This window comes from Delphinus delphis, chromosome 4 (assembly GCF_949987515.2).
Source record: "Delphinus delphis chromosome 4, mDelDel1.2, whole genome shotgun sequence".
NCBI lineage: Eukaryota > Metazoa > Chordata > Mammalia > Artiodactyla > Delphinidae > Delphinus > Delphinus delphis.
Genome location: NC_082686.1, coordinates 37,610,429 through 37,624,541, shown reverse-complemented (window position 1 = coordinate 37,624,541; position 14,113 = coordinate 37,610,429).

Genomic DNA, 14,113 nt, shown 5'->3' with positions numbered 1-14,113 from the left:
TGGAGATTATTCAAAATTGGGCAGAATAGAAAGTTTATAAATAATTTATATTGTCCAGAAATGAAGGATACTTCAATATGTTGTGACAATTTTATATATGAGATATAATTGGGGCATTAAAAAGAATGAGGCAGGAGCTTCCCTGGTGGCACAGTGGTTGAGAGTCCGCCTGCTGATGCAGGGGACATGGGTTTGTGCACCGGTCTGGGAAGATCCCACATGCCGTGGAGCAGCTGGGCCCGTGAGCCATGGCCACTGAGCCTGTGTGTCCGGAGCCTGTGCTCTACAACGGGAGAGGCCACAACAGCGAGAGGCCCATGTACCGCAAAAAACAAACAAACAAACAAAAGAATGAGGCAAATCTTTATGTACAGATATGGAAGGATCCTGAAGGCATATTAAGTGCAAAAAGTCAAGATATAGAGTAGTATATATAAAAGTGATCTTTTTTGAAATGTATTATGTCTGTCTGTAAATACATCATTTCTTATATATGCATAGGAGAGCTTGAAGGCTATGTAAGCAATTGATAATAATGTTTACTTTCATTTCTTCATTTGTTTCCCCTAACATTTTACTATGAAAAAACTACTGTACAATTGAAAGAAGTTTACAGTGAACTCCTGTATATCCACCATAATGTTTACTTTCAAAGAGAACAGGTAGTAAGGAGAATTACTTTTCACTGAAGCTTTTGGTTTTTGTACGTTTTTGTCTCAGCTGCATATAAGCCACTCGAAACTTAACAGTTTTATACAGTTATCATTTATTCTGTTTTCAGGTACCTGTGGATTGGCTGAATTTCAGTTGATCTAGGCTTGGCTGAATTGAGCTTGAGTCTAAGCTGCAGGTTGGGTCCAGGTATATTCCATATATCTCTTATCCTTCTTGGGTGAGTGGGCTATCTAAAACATTTTCTGCCCATGATGATGCCAAAAGCACAAGAATAAATATCTCACCATGCAGGCATGTTTCAAGTCTTTGTTTCTGTCACACAGTTAATATTCCATTGGTTAAAGCATTTGACATGACCAAGCCTAAAATCTAGGGAAGAGACATACAGTCCGCTCACTGTGAAACCAAATAAAGTTACATGGCCAAAACCAGCATCAATGGAGAGGAGAAGGATACCTCTACTCTTATGCAGGTAGGGAAAGCAATGATCAGTAGTCTAAAAATTATCTCCTCTACCATGTCTGTGAATGCATTATATATATAATCTTGTTGCAGACACAACAACAGCAAAGGGTATGAAAGAGTGTGTCTTTAGTCTAACCACAGGAGGGAGAAGTACCTGAGAGCAGAAGTGTCAGAATAAAGATTCCTCATTTAGTTTTTCTATAGAGATGAGAAAAGCACAATATTTGACAACATTTGACAAGCTTATCATATGTAGAGATTATCTAAGTAGCTAAGATGACTGGAGGAGGAAGTAAAAAAAGAGGGGATTTTAATTTTGAAGACCCACAATTATCTTACTCTAATCTTATACAGGGAATTTATTCTTAATAATACACAGTGAAAGAATGATTTTTGTCATATTTTTAGCATATAATTTATTATGAAAATAGTTTCCAGCCTGTTTTTGTGGGGAGAGGTCATTTATTTATTTCATGTTTTTGTGGTTGGACATTGTTCTAATGCTCAAATTTGCATTTGTTTGCTCCTGTTCTACTTGCAATTAAAAACAAAGCAGAACAATGGAGACACCCTGCAGTTTTCAGGCAATTTTGCATTATTTTTCTTCCACTGTGTTATATTTAGTTTTCATTAAGGATTAAGTAAATGATAGATTCATTTCAAAGTTATCCTGATTTTCAGTATTTTAAAGTTTATACATTAGAATTAAAAAGTCAGTCATTTGCATCAATATCATTATAGTGTTTTCAATCAGTCTTAGAAATTTGTTTTTCCTGAAGAAATTTGAACAAGTTTTTTTTCTGAAACCATATTAAGCGGTAGTGAGCTCTCTCCTTAGTAATGACTATCAGAAAGAACAGAGAATTACTGTGGTTTAAAGGTATAGAACAATACACATGAAGTTAATCTTGGTTCTACTTTGACCAAGTCACTTTGATTATTTTTACTACATCCTCATCTGCTAAATGAATATATAAAACTTGACATCCCTATCTTAGTTTTGTATAAACATCTCATAGAAGAGTGTGGTACATCCAGAATGGAGTCCATATGGCCACCAGAAATTTCCACTGTACCACAGTAGATGACCCAGATTTAAGGTGTTAAGTAGACAAGTACAAGAGGAAAGGGACACCATTTTACCCATTGTGTAGCACACATTTGTTGGCAAAATCTGGTGGCCATATGGACTTCAGTCAAACTGTCAAAAGCATAAGTGGAAGACGGAAAGGAACCATTATACCCATGATATAGACACAAATTATTCAAAACCTGTTTGATCACATAAACTTGAAGAACTAAAGAAAGAAAAGGATACTTTTAGGATTTTGAATACACTGGATCCAGTTTTGTCCCTCACTACTTCTGCCTATCCCAGCATCAGTAACTGAGAAAAAGGTAGTCGTTCGCAAGTGGACATTTAGAAGAGCAACATGCCAAAGAAAAATTGCATCAGAGTTAAACAGGCAAGGAAGACATTATTCAAGACTATTGCAATAGGAGTGAAAGACTGAACTCAACTCCAATGAAACAAAAGGCAGGTGAGTTTCAAGCATTGGGATGATCTAGTGGAAGAGCACTGGAGGACTTTAGTGGGGAGATTGGTCAGTATGATCTGTGTTTGTGGAAGTTAGGCACCTACCCTCCCACAGAGACAGGGAGATAGGAGTGCTTTCTTTCTTGATGATTACATTTCAAAAGGACAGATTCTAGGCCCCTGCAAAGATGTTCCTGGGTTTTAAAACTGGGAGAAGATTTAGGTCTCAAAGGGGCAGAGGTAGAATTTACAACTGAAAGTTTTCTCAAGTAAATACTCTAAGAAATGGGAAGTCAGAAGCCTGTAGTCAGGGAGAAACCTATCTAAAGTTTAGTCAAGATGAGGGCTATATTAAGGTCAACTTGGTCATATGATAGGGTTAATTTGATTAATACAGACAGAATAGAAGAAATCTAGGAAAAGGATAGGGGCTAAAGAGAGGAACAGGCTCATTGTTTTTTTTTTTTTTTTTTTTCATGCATAGTAAAATACAATAGGATGAAGGAGAAGTGTTTTTTGTCTTCAGGGGATTTGTTTGTTAGTAGGGACTATCACACACACACACACCAATAACTATACAATAAGGTAAAATGGAATAAAAATTGTTCCAACAAAATGCTATAGAAGCCAAAGCGATAAAGGTTTTCAAGATTATTTCATGAAGGTGGGTTGATGTCATGTAAAATCTGAAAGTTAATTAGAATTTGGTGAAAAGACAGAGTACAGAAGCCAAAAGAACTGCATTACCTTCCATTAAATATAAGAATACAATATTAAAAATACAATTGATGAGATCGGGCACATTCAGGGTGGTATTGAGGACATGGGGAGGGGGAACGGTAAGCTGGGATGAAGTGAGAGAGTGGCATGGACATATATACACTACCAAATGTAAAATAGATAGTGGGAAGAAGCCACATAGCACAGGGAGATCAGTTTAGTACTTTGTGACCACCTACAGGAGTGGGATAGGGAGGGTGGGAGGGAGATGCAAGAGGGAGGAGATATGGGGATATATGTATATGTATAGCTGATTCACTTTGTTATAAAGCAGAAACTAACACACAATTGTAAAGAAATTACACTCCAATAAAGATGTTAAAAAAATACAATTGAAAAAACTGAATGTTTTTATTTGGACTTCATCTATTTATTTATTTTAAAAACTTCCATAGAGCACCAAATGTGTTATGCATCTGCTAGCCATTGTGGATTCAGTGATAAATACTATATTATCCTCTCAGATTACTCATGTATTAATAGAATAACTGGCATATAAACCCACAATTACAAGAGGAAAATGTAGGTGTCATAATAATTGTAAGTAATGTGAAGTGGAGACACGTGAAAGGAGAGATCAACTGTACCTTTATATCAGAAAAGGTTTCAAAGAGATTGATGCATTCATAGGACAGAGGACTAAAATGCTTTCGTAGCACTGTGCTGGCAAATCAACCTTGCTAGGAAAATACAGAAATAAGTAAATAATGGGATTGAAGGGAGCTTGGGAGAAGTAATATCAGAAGACAGTTTAAATTTTTGTTTTCTTCCATTTTATCTCCAAACAGCAGTCAAAGTGATTATTTTAAATAATCAGTGAGATCAGGTCACTTCTCTGCTCTAACCATTCTGTGGCTTCCCACTGTGTTTTAAATAAAACAAAAATTTATTTTCTTGGCATACAAGTCCTCTTTCTATTTTTCCAACCTCCAACTTAAGTTCTTTTCTTCTTGTTACTAATTTTAAAATTCACTGGTCTGTTTTCAGTTTCTAGAATGCGCCAAAGTTATCCTTCTCCCTGCTTCTCATGCAATTGGATTCTTCTCACCCTTCAGTTTACAGGATTAATGTCATTTCTCCATAGGCAACTTCCCTGAACATCTTATTGAAGTATCATGACCACCCATTATTCTCAGTTACAACATCAAGTAACTTCTGTTTTAAACTTACTAAATTTGTGATTCTATTAACCATGATTTATTTTTGTATCTTCTGTTTCTTCTGAAAGTGAATAATATTAAGTTTTAACAAAGATTTCTGGAATGAATAAATGTACAGCTTTTGTCTAGAGTCCACAGAGGAAAAAACAAGCAGCATATTGCATTATAATATAGTAATACTTGTATTTACATTTATAAAAAATTCTACAAACAAGCAAATAAATTTACATTAAAATATAATTCTTAAAAACTGAGGACAATCTAAAACAAATGAACATATCATGTTGGTGACATAACCACACTGACAAAAAAATTCATTTCAACAAGATTAATAATATCGTATTTTGTCTATACATCATTAAATGTAATGATTACAAACAAAGAAAACCTAAGATACTTTAATTTTATTTAGTTTTATTGCTCTAGTTAGGATATCACTATGATTATTTAAAATATGTTTACATATGTTACAGAATAAAGTAATAAAAAGTTAGTAATTTTATAATTTTCAATGTAAAAGAGGAGATATATAAAGTATAAAAATTTCAAAAAGGTAAAAATTATACAATAGTGATTTTGATGTTAAATATAAACTCATAGTATGCTTTGTTTAAAATAAATTTCCCCAGCTCTGTCCACTAAAAATGCCAAGAAGCTATATCAACCCAATGTCTCTAAGTTCCCACATGCATATGTCATGGTGTCTAAATATTATTCTCACTAAAAGTTATCAGGAATTCTTAGAAAAATAGCTTGTTCAGGTTTAAATCAGGAAATGTACAAAAAGAACATAGAAGAGTTACTATGCTAGAAATAAAGGAATGTATCAAAGGCTAATGTGGTCATGTCAAAAAATAACAGTTGATAACCTTAAGGAGATCCCACTGTCCATGAAGGGATTATTTAAGAACATGAAAAATAACTGCAATTAACTTAAAATATTAAACATACATTTTATATTCATACTGTTAAAATTTGCTCTCAAACAGATAGAAAGTCAAAACAAGGAAAACCTTCTTTATCATTGTAAAAGATTTCAAGAACACCAATTATTTACTCAGAAAATCAGTCATAAAAGAAAAAAAAAAATTAAGCATTTTCTTTCCTTTTTCTAGGAAATGTAGATTACTAAATAAACCTGGTTAATAAGAAAAAGTTCTTTATATGTGAATTTCAGTTGATATATATGAAGGAAAGATAGAATTAGAAATTCACCATTTTGCAATCACTACTGTAAAGATTATATCAAGCAAGAATTATTATTAGTTCTAGTTCTGTGAAAAGTGTCATTAATATTTTGACATGGATTGCATTGCATGTGTAGATTGCCTTGGATATTATGGTCATTTTAACAATATTAATTCTTCCAATCCATGAACATGGTATATCTTTCCAACTGTTTGTGTCCTCTTCAATTCTTTTTATGAGTGTTTTACAGTTTTCTAAGTACAGGCCTTTTACCTCCTTAGGTAGATTTATTCCTAGGTTTTGTTTTTGTTTTTGTTTTGATGCAATTGTAAATGTTATTTTTCCTTAATTCTCTTTCTGATAGTTCATTGTTAGTATACAGAAACACAACTGATTATTGTATATTAACTTTGTATCCTGCAATTTTACCAAATTCATTGATGAGATCTAATAGTTTTTTGGTGGTGTCTTTAGGATTTTCTATGTATAGTAGTATGCCATCTGCAAACAGAGAGAGTTCACATCTTTCTTTCCAATTTGGATTTCATTTATTTATTTATTTATTCTTGTCTGATTGCTGTGGCTAAGATTTACAATAGTATGTTGAATAAAAGTGGCAAGAGTAGGCATTTTTGTCTTGTTCCTGATCTTAGAGGAAACACTTTCAGCTTTCCATCCTTGAGTATGGTGTTAGCTGTGGGCTTGTCATTTATGGACTTTATTATATTGAGGTGTGTTCTCTCTGGAAATAAAGAGCCCAAATAGCCAAAACAATCTTGAGGAAGAAGAACAAAATTGGAGGTACCATACGCCCTGATTTCAAACTACACTATACAGCTACAGTAATCAAAACAGTATGGTACTGGAACAAAAAAAAAAACAGACATGTGAATCAATGGGACAGAATAAAGAGGCCAGAAATGAACCCACACTTACATGGGCAATTACTCTATGACAAAGGAGGCAAGAATGTACAATAGGGGAAAGACAGTCTCTTCAATAAACAGTGTTGGGAGACTGGACAACTACATGTGAAAGAATAAAACTGGACTACTCTCTCACACCATGCACAAAAATAAATTCAAAATTGACTGAAGACTTAAATGTAAGACCTGAAACAAAAAAATCTCTAGTAGAAAACATAGGCAGTACGCTGTTTGACATCAGTCAGAGTATTTTCTTGGATATTTCTCCTCAGGCAAGGAAAAAAAAGAAAAAAATAAACAAGTAGGACTACATCAAACTAAAAAGATTTTGCACAGCTAAGGAAACCACTAGATGAGAGAATATTTTCACAAACAATATAATCAATAAGGGGATACTATACAAAATGTATAAAGAACTCATAGAACTCAACACCAAAAAAACAGTTTGGTTAAAAAATGAGCAGAGTTTCTGAATAGATGTTTTTCCAAAGAAGGCATACAGATGGCCAACAGGCACATGAAAATGTGCTCAACATCACTAATTACCAGGGAAATGCTTATCAAAACCATAACATGTCAGAATGGTTATTATCAAAAAGACAACAAATAACAAGTGTTGATGAGGATGTGGAGAAAAGGGAACCCTCATGCACTGTTGGTAGGAATGTAATTTGGTGTAGCCACTGTGGAAAACAGTATGGAGAAAAATTAAAAGTAGAACTCAAAAAATGAAAAATAGAACTACCATAAGATCCAGCAATTCCACTTCAGGATATTTATCTGAAAACACTAATTAGAAAATATGCATGAACCCCTGTGTTCACTGCAGCATTATTTACAATACCCAAGATATGGAAGAAACCTAAGTGTCCATCAATAGATAAATGAATGGAGAAGATACGGTATATATATACACAATGGAATACTACTCAGACATAAAAAAGAATGAAGTCTTGTTCTTTGCAACAACACGGATGGACATAGAGGGCATTATGCTAAGTGATATGTCACACAGAAAAAGACAAATATTGTATACTTTTACTTATATGTGGAATCTAAAAAATGAAACAAATGAACAAACATAATAAAATAGGAATAGAGTTATAGATACAGAGAATGAACAGGTGGTTTCCAGAGGGGAGGGGTGTGGGGGAAGGAAAAAAATAGGTGAGGGAGATTAAGGATATAAACTTTCAGTTGCAAAATAAAAGTCACAGGTATGAAATATATACTGTAGGGAATACAGTCAATAATTATGTAATATATTTGCATGGTAACATATCATAACTAAATACCATGGTAATCATTTTGAAATGTATAGAAATATCAGATGACCGTGTTGCATAACAGGAATTAACAGTGTTGTAGATCAGTTGTTATACTTCAGAAACAAACAGACTCGGGAGCTTCAAGGTGGCAGAAGAGTAAGACGTGGAGATCACCTTCCCCCCCACAAATACATTAGAAACACTTCTACATGTGGAACAACTCCTACAGAACACCTACTGAACGCTGGCAGAAGACCTTAGACCTCCCAAAAGGCAAGAAACTCCCCACGCACTTGGGTAGGGCAAAAGAAAAAAGAAAAAAACAGAGACAAAAGAATAGGGGTGGGACCTGCACCAGTGGGAGGGAGCTGTGAAGGAGAAAAGGTTTCCACACACTAGGAAGCCCCCTCGTGGGCGGAGACTGCGGGTGGCAGAGGGGGGAAGCTTCGGAGCCACAGAGGAGAGGGCGGAGGGCAAAGCGGAGAGATGCCCACACGGAGGATCGGTGCCGACCAGCACTCACCAGCCTGAGAGGCTTGTCGGCTCACCCGCTGGGGCGGGAGGGGGTTGGGAGGTGAGGTTCGGGCTTCAGAGGTCGGATCCCAGGGAGAGGACTGGGGTTGGCTGCATGAACACAGCCTGAAGGGGGATAGTGTGCCACAGAGAGCCTGGAGGGAGGCCGGGAAAAAGTCTGGAGCTGCCGAAGAGACAAGAGACTTTTTCTTGCCTCTTTGTTTACTGGTGCACGAGGAGAGGAGATTAACAGCGCCACTTAAAGGAGCTCCAGAGACGGGCGCGAACCACGGCTATCAGCACGGACCCCAGAGACAGGCATGAGTTGCTAAGGCTGCAGCTGCAGCCACCAAGAAACCTGTGTGCAAGCACAGGTCACTATCCACACCTCCCCTCCCAGGAGCCTGTGCAGCCCGCCACTGCCAGGGTCCCGTGATCCAGGGACAATTTCCCCGGGAGCCTGCGGTGCACCTCAGGCTGTTGCAACGTCACGCCAGCCTCTGCTGCTGCAGGTTCGCCCCGCACTTCTGTACCCCTCCTTCCCCCAGGCCTGAGTGAGCCAGAGCCACCAAATCAGCTGCTCCTTTAACCCCGTTCTGTCTGAGTGAAGAACAGACGCCCTCAGGCGACCTACACGCAGAGGCGGGTCCAAATCCAAAGCTGAATCCCAGGAACTGTGCGAACAAAGGAGAGAAAGGGAAATCTCTCCCAGCAGCCTCAGGAGCAGCAGATTAAATCTCTACAATCAACTTGATGTGCCCTGCATCTGTGGAATACCTGAATAGACAACGAATCATCCCAGGTTGAGGAGGGGGACTTTGGGAACAAAAATATATATATATTTTTTCCCTTTTTGTGAGTGTGTATGTGTATGCTTCTGTGTGTGATTTTGTCTGTATAGCTTTGCTTTTACCATTTGTCCTAGGGTTCTGTCTCTCCGGATTTTTGTTTTTTGTTTTTTTAGTATACTTGTTAGCACTTGTTCTCATTGGTGGATTTGTGTTTTAGTTTGGTTGCTCTCTTCTTTCTTTCTTTTTTTACTTAAAAATTTTTTTTTAATAATTATATTTTATTTTTTATTTTCATAACTTTATTTTATTTTATTTTATTTTACTTTACCTCCCTTTCTTTCTTTCTTTCTTTCTTTCTTTCTTTCTTTCTTTCTTTCTTTCTTTCTTTCTTTCTTTCTTTCTTTCTTTCTTTCTTTCTTCCCTCCCTCTCCCTTTTATTCTGAGCCATGTGGATGACAGGCTCTTGGTGCTCCAGCCAGCCATAAGGGCTGTGCCTCTGAGGTGGTAGAGCCAACTTCAGAACACTGGTCCACAAGAGACCTCCAAGCTCCACGTAATATCAAATGGTGATAATCTCCAAGAGATCTCCATCTCAATGCCAACACCCATCTTCACTCAACGACCAGTAAGCTACGGTGCTGGACACCCTATGCCCAAAACTAGCAAGATAGGAACACAACCCCGTCCATTAGCAGAGAGGCTGCCTAAAATCATAATAAGGCCACAGACACCCCAAAACACACCACCAGACATGGACCTGCCCACCAGAAAGACAAGATCCAGCCTCATCCACCAGAACACAGTCAGTAGTCCCCACCACCAGGAAGCCTACACAACCCACTGAACCAAATTTAGCCACTGGGGAGAGACACCAAAAACAATGGGAACTACGAACCCACAGCCTGTGAAAAGGAGACCCCAAACACAGTAAGTTAAGCTAAATGAGAAGACAGAGAAACACACAGCAAATGAAGGAGCAATGCAAAAAACCACCAGATCTAACAAATGAAGAGGAAATAGGCAGTCTACCTGAAAAAGAATTCAGAATATTGATAGTAAAGATGATCCAAAATCATGGAAAAAGAATGGACAAAATACAAGAAACATTTAACAGGGATCTAGAATAACTAAAGAGCAAACAAACAGTGATGAACAACACAATAAATGAAATTAAAAATTCTCTAGAAGGGATCAGTAGCAGATTAATTGAGACAGAAGAACGGATAAGTGACCTGGAAGATAAAGTAGTCTAAATAACTACTGCAGAGTAGAATAAGGAAAAAAGAATTGAGGACAGTCTCAGAGACCTCTGGGACAACATTAAACACACCAACATTCGAATTATAGGGGTCCCAGAAGAAGAAGAGAAAAAGAAAGGGACTGAGAAAATATTTGAAGAGATTATAGTTGAAAAGGTCCCTAATATGGGAAAGGAAATAGTTAATCAAGTCCAGGAAGTACAGAGAGTCCCATACAGGATAAATCCAAGGAGAAACATGGCAAGACACATATTAATCAAATTATCAAAAATTATATACAAAGAAAAAATATGAAAAGCAGCAAGGGAAAAACAACAAATAACACACAAGGGTGTCCCCATAAGGTTAACAGCTGATCTTTCAGCAGAAGCTCTGCAAGCCAGAAGGGAGTGGAAGGACATATTTAAAGTGAGGAAGGAGAAAATCCTACAACCAAGATTACTCTACGCACCAAGGATCTCATTCAGAATTGATGGAGAAATTAAAACCTTTACAGACAAGCAAAAGCTAAGAGAATTCAGCACAACCAAACCAGCATTACAACCAATGCTAAAGGAACTTCTCTAGGCAGGAAACACAAGCGAAGGAAAAGATCTACAATAAGAAACCCAAAACAATTAAGAAAATGGGAATAGGAACATACATACTGATAATTACCTTAAATGTAAATAGATGAAATGCTCAAACCAAAAGACATAGACTGGCTGAATGGGTACAAAAACAAGACCCATATATATGCTGTCTACAAGAAACACACTTCAGACCTAGGGACATATACAGACTGAAAGTGAGGGGAAGGAAAAAGATATTCCATGCAAATGGAAATCAAAAGAAAGGTGGAGTAGCAATTGTCATATCAGACAAAATAGACTTTAAAACAAAGACTATTACAAGAGACAATGAAGGACACTACAAAATGATCAAGGGTTCATTCCAAGATGAAGATATAACAATTGTAAATATTTATGCACCCAACATAGGAGCACCTCAATACATAAGGCAAATACTAACAGCCATAAAAGGGGAAATCGACAGTAACAAAATCATAGTAGGGGACTTTAACACCCCACTTTCAACAATGGACAGATCATCCAAAATGAAAATATATAAGGAAACACAAGTTATAAATGATACATTAAACAAGATGGACTTAGTTGATATTTATAAGACATTCCATCCAAAACCAATAGAACACACATGCTTCTCAAGTGCTCATGGAACATCCTCCAGGGTAGATCGTATCTTGTGTCACAAATCAAGCCTTGGTAAATTTAAGAAAATTGAAATCGTATCAAGTATCTTTTCAGACCACAACGCTATGACACTAAATATCAATTACAGGAAAAACTCTGTAAAAAATATAAACACATGGAGACTAAAGAATACACTACTTAATAATCAAGAGATCACTAAAGAAATCAAAGAGGAAATCAAAAAATGCCTAGAAACAAATCACAATGAAAACATGACAACCCAAAACCTATGGGATGCAGCAAAAGCAGTTCTAAGAGGGAAGTTTATAGCAATACAACCCTACCTCAAGAAACAAGAAACACGTCAAACAAACAACCTAACCTTACACCTAAAGTAATTAGAGAAAGAAGAGCAAAAAAACCCCAAAGTTAGCAGAAGGAAAGAAATCATAAAGATCAGCTCAGAAACAAATGAAAAAGAAATAAAGGAATCAATAGCAAAGATCAATAAAACTAAAAGATGGTTCTTTGAGAAGATAAACAAAATTGATAAACTGTTAGCCAGACTCATCAAGAAAAAAGAGAGAAGACTGAGATCAATAGAATTAGAAATGAAAAAGGAGAAGTAAAAACTGACACTGCAGAAATACAAAGGATCATGAGAGATTACTACAAGCAACTATATGTCAATAAAATGGACAAGCTGGAAGAAATGTACAAATTCTTAGAAATGCACAACTTTCCGAGATTGAACCAGGAAGAAATAGAAAGTATGAACAGAAAAAACACAAGCACTGAAATTGAAACTGAGATTAAAAATCTTACAACAAAAAAAGCACAGGACCAGATGGCTTCACAGGCAACTTCTATGAAACATTTAGAGAAAAACTAACACCTATCCTTCTCAAACTCTTCCAAAATATAGCAGAGGGAGGAACACACCCAAACTCATTCTACGAGGCCACCATCACCCTGATACCAAAAGCAGACAAAGATGTAACAAAGAAAGAAAACTACAGGTCAATATCACTGATGAACATAGATGCAAAAATCCTCAACAAAATACTAGCAAACAGAATCCAACAGCACATTAAAAGAATCATACACAATGATCAAGTGGGGTTTATCGCAGGAATGCAATGATTCTTCAATATACGCAAATCATACAATGTGATACACCATATTAACAAATTGAAGGAGAAAAAACATACGATCATCTAAATAGATGCAGAGAAAGCTTTCAACAAAATTCAACACAATTTATGATAAAAACCCTCGAGAAAGTAGGCATAGAGTGAACTTTTCTCAAAATAATAAAGGCCATGTATGACAAACCCACAGCCAAGCTCGTCCTCAATGGTGAAAAAGTGAAACCATTTCCACTAAGGTCAGGAACAAGACAAGGTTTCCCACACTCACCACTATTATTCAACATAGTTTTGGAAGTTTTAGCCACAGCAATCAGAGAACAAAATGAAATAAAAGGAATGCAAATCAGAAAAGAAGAAGTAAAGCTGTCACTGTTTGCAGATGACATGATACTATACATAGAGAATCCTAAAGATGCTACCAGAAAACTACTAAGGCTACTCAATGAATTTGGTAAAGTAGCAGGATACAAAATTAATTCACAGAAATCTCTGGCATTCCTATATACTAATGAGGAAAAATCTGAAAGTAAAATCAAGAAAACACTCCCATTTACCATTGCAACAAAAATAATAAAATATCTAGGAATAAACCTACCTAAGGAGACAGAAGACCTGTATGCAGAAAATTATGACAATGATGAAAGAAATTAAAGATGATACAAATAGATGGCGAGATATACTATGTTCTTGGATTGGAAGAATCAACATTGTGAAAATGACTATACTACCCAAAGCAATCTACAGATTCAATGCAATCCCTATCAAACCAGCACTGGCATTTTTCACAGAACTGGAACAAAAATTTCACAATATATATGGAAACACAAAAGACCCCGAATAGTCAAAGAAATCTTGAGAAACAAAAACGGAGCTGGAGGAATCAGGCTCCCTGTCTTCAGACTATACTACAAAGCTACAGTAATCAAGGCAGTATGGTACTGGCACAAAAACAGAAATATAGATCTATGGACCAGGATAGAAAGCCCAGAGATAAACACATGCACATATGGTCACCTTATCTTTGATAAAGGAGGCAAGAATATACAGTGGAGAAAGACAGCCTCTTCAATAAGTGGTGCTTGGAAAACTGGACAGCTACATGTAAAAGAATGAAATTAGAACACTCCCTAACACCATACACAAAAATAAGCTCAACATGGATTAAAGACCTAAATGTAAGGCCAGACACTATCAAACTCTTAGAGGA